The sequence below is a fragment of the Salmo salar genome, chromosome 25, assembly GCF_965601325.2.
Source record: "Salmo salar chromosome 25, fSalSal1, whole genome shotgun sequence".
In the NCBI taxonomy this organism is placed as follows: Eukaryota; Metazoa; Chordata; class Actinopteri; order Salmoniformes; family Salmonidae; genus Salmo; species Salmo salar.
This window is the reverse complement of record NC_138315.1, coordinates 32433293-32442329: the sequence shown is the minus strand read 5'-3', so window position 1 is coordinate 32442329 and position 9037 is coordinate 32433293.

Below are 9037 nucleotides of genomic sequence, written 5' to 3'. Positions count from 1 at the left end.
CGTGAAATTCTTTACAAAATATAGGAAAAGTAAACGAAGATCACTTTAATTCAAGATGTGATGGCTGAAGGCCTATCAATGTGGAACATTTTGAAAATATTTAAACACAAATGTGAAAAAAACACCACAAAAACAGTCAATTGTTGTGTTCCTTTCTCGTAGAAAGATGGTCGTATCACATAGGTTACAGTCCTATTGGGCAACATGTTAAATTAAAATACTTGTCAACCATAATGTCAACCATAATTAAAAACGTAAAACGGGAAAGAGGTTGAGGTTGGGTGAATAAAAGCTAATATTTGCAAGGAATGGTTTTGTTATCGAGTTTATTAACGAACCGATGGCCGATATAACTGAGTATTGTGATGAATATGGTTAACCATGTAACAATATTATAATGATACTTCAAACAAATTTTGATATAGGGTTATGAACAATATTATGCAATGTGCAAACCTTAATACTTAAAATGCCTGGATTTTTAGAGTACCCCCTGCCGTGGCCACATTGCCCTAAAATGGCGCAAGGCAAAAATTGTGCATAATGTCCAATATTCCAGGACAAATAGTGTGAATCCTAAAAGCATAACATAAAACCAATTTATGTTACTGGAAAATGTAAAATATCGTCACTAATTTACCCAATTAGGGTTGTCCATTTCAGATGATCATCATGAGGGTTATTCATAACAGCCCTATTAGCTAATCTGTCAAATAAGATAGGTTACTTCTTAGTTTCCACTATCTAGCCGGATATCATTATGTTGATTATGAAAGGGTTAAAGACTTCAACACCCACCGTTCACATTCAATTAGTGCAATAAGTTGTTTGACCCCGTGACCCCGGGGAAATAAACCATGCAACGGAGGAAACAAGTCGGGGTGCAGTAGGCTAAACCATCCAAAATGACAACACATCGGCTGTTATAACACTTCCAAATAAACGGACAGTTCAGGCTACAGGCGACCCGGTCCTCTCTACATCAACTGACAGCTCAGGGCCTCGTTTCCCAGAGCCTTAGTAGTGTTAAGATAATCGTTAAAACCTTCTTATGATGCATCTTTATAGTAGCGGAGGTGTTTCCCAGAGCCTTCGTTTGTAACATGGCTTCTAAAAACATTCACCCGTCTACGAATAATCCAGACCACGTGTAGAGCAGCCAAAGAGCATCAGATTATGGTGTGCCCTTCTGCATCACTTTATTCACAGAAGAATGAAGCCGTTTAGGCTGTGACTGTGACCGCCGATAACTTCAGAACGAAGTTGACTACAAATACAAATACAAAGTAGGCCTATTTGCAATTGTTACAAACAAGTGAAGGATAAAATTATGCTTCAAATGAAAACAGAGATGACTGCATTGATAGATACATAGAATACATGGGCCTATACAGGCCATTTCAAACATATTTAAATACAGTTCATGTTCAATTAATTGAGTTGTAATTTGCTACTAGGCTACGGTCTGTCATTTTTGCCTCAATGTTGGGTAAATCAAATTTAAGCATAATAATCCGCCTCAATAGCCTATCTAGGAGCTGATATGTCGTCAGTATTGTGTAACAATTATAATGTAAAGGTAAGATTTAAATGGAGAAAGCTGATCAGAGAGCAGCGCTGGTTTTCTTTCGATCCTATCAATATGGACAGTCTAACAACGCACTTAGCAAACGTTCTCTCTCGATGTGCTTGTTTGGGAAACACATAACTTGGCTCATAAATAATGATGTATCTGTTACGATCATCAGGTTAAGTTACGTCACAACTGGGAAACGAGGCCCAGGACCCGGTTTTCGATAGCGATGGAATTTAGGCTTAGGAATGTTTTAATGATACATCTTTCATGGACACTTACTGACAGTTGTAGCTTCTTCGCGTGATGTATGGTTGTCTCTACCTTCTTGCCCCTTGTTCTGTTGTCTGTGCCCAATAATGTTGTACCATGTTTTGTTGCTGCTACCATGTTGTGCTGCTGCCATGTTGTGTTTCTACCATGTTGTGTTTCTACCATGTTGTGTTTTCATGTGTTGCTGCCATGCTATATTGTCGTCTTTAGGTCTCTCTTTATGTAGTGTTGTGGTGTCTCTCTTGTCGTTATGTGTGTTTTGTCCTATATTTATTTATGTTTAATCTTTTTTATTATCCCAGCCCTGTCCCCGCAGGAGGCTTTTTGCATTGTAAATAAGAATTTGTTCTTATCTGACTTGCCTAGTTAAATAACGGTTAAATACCATTTTAAAAAACAGCCGAAGATGTAACTTGCGTTTCCCAAAACACCACACAGAGAACGGTCGCTAAGGAAAGAAAGCGAGCTCTGCTCTCAGATCAGCTTTTTCCATTCAAATCTTACCTTAACATTATAATTATTTTACAATACTGAGGACGGATCACCCACTGGGCAAAAACTGGTTGAATGATGTCATTTCAACCCAAAAAATCAATATGATGACTTTGAAACTACATAGAAAACTAATTGGATTTGCAAAAACTCATCCAGCAACAAGCTCTCACAGTCAATGCAGAATTATACATTCATCCACATTCTCTAAACGTCAAATTTCGAAGTTGCTCCAAATGTCAATTGTCGTAGTTTTTGTGGCTCCTGCTGCTTTGTATCTTCCATTTCTCCAAATGTAAAATATTTAAGTATAGGGTTAAGTTCAGGCACTCATTCCGAATGGTTAAGGTAAGAGTTAAAGTTTGGGATAGGGTTAAAACCCAAAAAGTAAAACCAGTTATCCGGAGTCACGGGTTTACGCCCATCCACAATCCGATCCACAACATCCTAGCAAAACCCAAGCCTACTTGATGGTAATAGCGCTCACTTTTGCCCCTAGTGGCCGGTTTTGAAGGCATTTTCCGATGTCCTCCGGACATAGATAGAAGTCCAACTACGACGTCAATCTTCAAGGATCTCCCTGCAAGTAAGAGAATTTCGTATTTTACCCCCAAACGTTTAACCTAAGTCCAATGACATAGTACATTTTTTGTTGATTTCACGTTAGTTGACAACTCAACCAAAGGTAAATCCAAACCAGACATTGAACTGACGTCTGTGCCCAGTGGGCCGCTCGTATTACCACTAAATATTGAGGTGCTTATTCTAATGCTTACCCAATAACAATTCACTAAATCACAGATGTGGCACATCATTGCGCATATGCTAGGCTACACATCATGAAATGTATTGAGACAAATTACAGAAATCAGTTGATTGAACACAAAATGTATTACAACATGATTGAAATATGCATAGCAGACTGTTTATATATTAATACAGTCATCTCTGCTCATTTGAATCTTATTTTCGCACATTGCTTGTTCGTATCAATTGCAATGACATTGGCAACTTTGTATTTGTAGTGAACTTTGTTCTGAAGTTATCAGCAGTAACACAGAGACGGATAAACCATGTGATTCTATTTTTAGCAGAGATGTTTGTGTATAAATTGATGCAGCAGTGAAGAAAGAAAACCTATAAGGAAGCACTTAGTTCTAGCTGTTCTATGACTGCTCTGAGGCAGGCGTTAGATTGAGTGTTTTCAAGTGCAACATTAATAAGGATGGTTTTGCGAAACAGCTCAGAGATTTAAGATGATCCTATGAAGGTTCTGGTGGTGACCCATAATTCAGCTCTGCTCCACCTATTTTGAGCCCCACATTTTTAGAACACATTTTTTGGGGGCTTGCCTGTTTTGCATGTTATTTTGGCATGAATACGTGTCACATATCAGTTTGAAAATAATGTAAAAACATATATAATTGAGTTAATAAAGCCGCATACAAACATGGTCTATTTTTTGTTTTTCTTGATTAAGGTGGCACAAATGCAGGGGTTTCAGCCTAGCTCAGTGCTTTCTGTGGTGGTGGGGCAAGCCAGCAGAAAATAAGGAGCGTTGCGCCGTGATTGGCTCAGTGTTCTGTCACTCATGGGGACACGACGTCACCTCTTAGTCTAAGGGGACACCTAGAAAATTCTAGCCCCTTGGGTGCTGCCATAGATTTACATTAGAAGTGCCCATCCAAGAACACTCAAGGTCATTGGCCACAGATAAAATGGCCTCGTTATATGTACAGTAGCTTTGATTGGACTGATCATAAAATCATACTTTCAAAATCTTAGCTTGCAGTCAGAATCAAGTCGACAATTTATTGGAAAATCCTTTTTAATCCTTGTCATATGAAGAGAAATTATAGATAAAACATATCGGTGCTCATCAACCATAGGACATAAACATTAAACAACAAGTTGGAAATAGCAAATTCAACAATGAGTGGTTTGGAAGGAATCAGTGACAGTGGCTGTGTGGTCCCAAATCTAGGATTAAGGGGCTCTTTTCCAAGTTTAAAATGATAAACATTCAACATTGGCCATGCTGTCAATGAAGCATGATTTGTGCCGCAATCAAAACAACTTAACTCAGAACTGCGAAAACTTGACTTAAGTGAGTTCAAGACAACTGAGAAGTCGGGAATAAACAAGTTCCGATTGGGAAAATATGTTTTGAACAGTCATCTAATTCGGAATAGTAAATCCGGCCTCTTTCTAGAGCTACGAACTGAAGATCAATGCCATCATCATGATTCAACCTTGTTTTTTCCCCCAGAGATCCCAGTTGTTTTGAAAGCCCCATAAATCCAGAGAATGCCAGACTTTGAAGACAAAATTTGCCCACGAAGGACAGCCGCACCATCTTCCTTTCAAGTGAGCACAGCACAAGGTGAGTCCAAACATGTATTGTATGCTGCTGCATAAAGGATGTAATATGCCAGGGAGATAGTATTACTTTCTTAGCTATAGTATACATAAGGGTATGTTGTGTAGTAAGATGTTAGTAGCCCATGTGCCTCACCCTAATAATTTGGTCTATTTACCCCTCTTAATTTCGCCTACTGTTCTGACTTGGTTGTGCACACTTAGCCTATAACCAGTTTTAGAGAAATGTAATCATTGAATATTGTAAGAGCTTTCATTGTGTGCTTCTATGCCCCCTTAATTTATACTACGGTTCTGACTTGGTGTACAGGGAGAAAACTGTAAGAACCATGTTCTGAATTCTGTCGCTGTACATTTCAGAAGTGCTAAACAAATAGTTATATTGACTACATCCATCGTAGCTTGCTCATTAATCTCTTAATCGAAATGGATTGCCTCTTATCCGCTTGTCGTCCCCTTACGCCATAGTTTGTTCATCTCAATTGTCATTAGAAACCACATTTGTTTAAGCAAGTCAGCCATATCAGCTATGTTTTTTAAAAAGGCAGTAAATGAGGCTGAATGAACTGTTTCGCTGCCAGACAAGGTTCCGCTGATGGGAAGATGTTCGGACTGCTGTTGGGACAGCTTTATGTAGGCCCTAACAGTTTGTGGGCACAGTTTGTCACCGTTATAGTTTATTTAATGTATTGTTTAGTGTTGTGCTGTGGCTTTGCTGGCATGCATCCCACTTAATTATTTTTTTGCCCCACCAAGATTTATATGCTAAAATCCCCACTTGAAGGTTCTAACGATGAAATTAGCCTTAAAGACCGACTGCCTTTAAAAAGCAACGAATGCCTTTGAAACCGGCCTGTGGCATCGATTTGAGTCAGAAACAGTTATTCTACTGTCAAAATTGACTACAAAGTGTAAATAGGATAATTTGTCATGAAGTCAGTCTCATTTAAAACTGAGTTTGGAACGTCCATGCATCACAACGGATAAATTAAGGTTGAGTTTTGATTTGACGATGTCCATTTACCCACTAACATGGGGTGAACAGCTGCAGTGATGCGCTCTATCCAAGAGCATAGACAGTGAGACAGTCCTGCCCAGCAGCTCTGACGTTGTTTACATAAGACAAGACATTGAGCATTTTTGAACTTGAGAAATACTGCACCAAACACCTTAGTTGGATGTACAGTTGTGAAACTAAAACATCCTTGGCAAAAACATAAACATTTCAGATTTCTTGAGTTCTTAGATTCATTCTGGTTATTTTGAGGAAGTAAAATCCATGTCTACAGTGTTTCATGGGGGACAAACATCATTAACCAAACGTGAAATCGGTCAGGAAACAGCTCCAAGACTGAAATCTCATTTTTCTAAAGAGCAACAGAAAAACACAAGTGTCAATCATGGTGTTCAGTGGCTCTTTAAGACGCTTTTGGGAAAGCGGGTCCAGGTCTTTCTATACACTGAATGCAAAGTTCTGAATTGAAGGGACCAAATCCTGATATTTCTGTGAAAATCATGCACTGATTGATACTAGTGAAATCTATTTTGTGGATTCAGCAAATAGTCTGGGTAGCTATTTGATTAGCTGTTCAGGAGTCTTACGGCTTGGGGGTAGAAGCTGTTGAGAACCCTTTTGGACCTAGACTTGGCACTCTGGTACCGCTTGCAATGCGGTAGCAGAGAGAACAGTCTATGACTAGGGTGGCTGGAATCTGACAATTTTCAGGGCCTTCCTCTGACACTGCCTGGCATAGAGGTCCTGGATGGCAGGAAGCTTGGCCCCAGTGATGTACTGGGCCGTACACACTACCCCCTGTAGTGCCTTGCGGTCGGAGGCCAAGCAGTTGCCATACAGAAGCTCTCAACCTGCTCCACTACAGCCCTGTCGTTGAGATTGGGGGCGTGCTCGGTCCTCCTTTTCCTGTAGTCCACAAACATCTCTTTTGTCTTGATCACGTTGAGGGAGAGGTTGTTGTCCTGGCACCACCCGGCCATGTCTCTGACCTACTCCCTATAGGCTGTCTCATCGTTGTCTGTGATCAGGTCTACCACTGTTGTGTCATCGGCAAACTTAATGATGGTGTTGGAGTCGTGCCTGGCTATGCAGTCATGAGTGAACAGGGAGTACAGGAGGGGACTGAGCACACACCCCTGAGGGGCCCCTGTGTTGAGGATCAGTGTGGCAGATGTGTTGTTACCTACCCTTACCAACTGGAGGCGGCCTGTCAGGAAGTCCAGGATCCAGTTGCAGAGGGAGGTGTTTAGTCCCAGGGTCCTTAGCTTAGTGATGAGCTTTGAGGCCACTATGGTGTTGAACGCTGAGCTGTAGTCAATGAATAACATTCTCACATAGGTGTTCCTTTTGTCCAGGTGTGAAAGGGCAGCATGGAGTGCACTAGAGATGGCATCATCTGTGGATCTGTTGGGGCGGTATGCAAATTGGAGTCGGTCTAGGGTTTCTGGGATAATGGTGTTGATTTAAGCTATGACCAGCCTTTCAAAGCACTTCATGGCTACAGATGTGAGTGCTACAGGTCGGTAGTCATTTGGGCAGGTTCCCTTAGTGTTCTTGGGCACAGGGACTATGGTGGTTTGCTTGAAACTTGTTGGTATTACAGACTCAGACAGGGAGAGGTTGAAAATGTCAGTGAAGATACTTGCCAGTTGGTCAGCGCATGCTCGGAGTACACGTCCTGGTAATCCGTCTGGCCCTGCGGCCTTGTGAATGTTGACCTGTTTAAAAGGTCTTACTCACATCGACTACGGTGATAACACAGTCGTCTGGAACAGCTGATGCTCTCATGCATGCTTCAGTGTTACTTGCCTCGAAGCGAGCATTGAAGTAATTTAGCTTGTCTGGTAGGCTCGTGTCACTGGGCAGCTCGCGGCTGTGCTTCCCTTTTTAGTCTGTAATAGTTTGCAAGCCCTGCCACATCCGATGAGCATCGGAGCCGGTGTAGTACGATTCAATCTTAGTCTTGTACTGACGCTTTGCCTGTTTGATGATTCGTCGGAGGGCATAGTGGGATTTCTTTTAAGCTTCCAGGTTTGAGTCCTGCTCCTTGAAAGCAGCAGTTCTACCCTTTAGCTCAGTGCGGATGTTGCCTGTAATCCATGGCTTCTGGTTGGGGTATGTACGTAAGGTCACTGAGGGACGTCGTCATCGATGTACTTATTGATGAAGCTAGTGACTGATGTGGTGTACTCCTCAATGCCATCGGAAGAATCCTGGAACATATTCCAGTCTGTGCTAGCAAAACAGTCCTGTAGCTTAGCATCTGCTTCATCTGACCACTTTCTTATAGACCGAGTCGCTGGTGCTTCCTGCTTTAGTTTTTGTTTGTAAGCAGGAATCAGGAGGATGTAATTATGGTCAGATTTGCCAAATGGAGGGCGAGGGAGAGCTTTGTACACGTCTCTGTGTGTGGAGTAAAGGTGGTCTAGAGTTTTTTTTCACTCTAGTTGCACATTTAAGATGCTGGTAGAAATGAGGTAAAACTGATGAGTTTTCCTGCATTAAAGTTCCCGGCCACTAGGAGCGCCACCTCTGGGTGTGCGTTTTCCTGTTCAGTTATGGCAGTATACAGCTCATTGAGTGTGGCCTTAGTGCCAGCATCGATTTGTGGTTGTCTGTCGACAGCTACAAAAAATACAGATGAAAACTCTCTTGGTTAATAGTGTGGTCTACAGCTTATCATGAGATACTGTACCTCAGGTGAGCAAAACCTTGAGACTTCCTAAGAGTTCGAGCACCAGCTCTTGTTTACAACATACAGTTGAAGTCGGAAGTTTACATACACTTAGGTTGGAGTCATTAAAACTCGTTTTCAACCACTCCACAAATTTCTTGTTAACAAACTATAGTTTTGGCAAGTCGGATAGGACATCCACTTTGTGCATGACACAAGTCATTTTTCCAACTATTTTTTACAGATTATTTCACTTATAATTCACTGTATAATAATTCCAGTGGGTCAGAAGTTTACATACACTAAGCTGACTGTGCCTTTAAACAGCTTGGAAAATTCCAGAAAATGACGTCATGGCTTTAGAAGCGTCTGATAGGCTAATTTACATCATTTGAGTCAATTGGAGGTGTACCTGTGGATGTATTTAAAGGCCTACCTTCAAACTCAGTGCCTCTTTGCTTGACATCATGGGAAAATCAAAAGAAATCAGCCAAGACAGAAAAATAATTGGAGACCTCCCCAAGCCTGGTTCATCCTTGGGAGCAATTTCCAAACGCCTGAAGGTACCATGTTCATCGGTACAAACAACAGTACGCAAGTATAAACACCATGGGACCACGCAGCCATCATA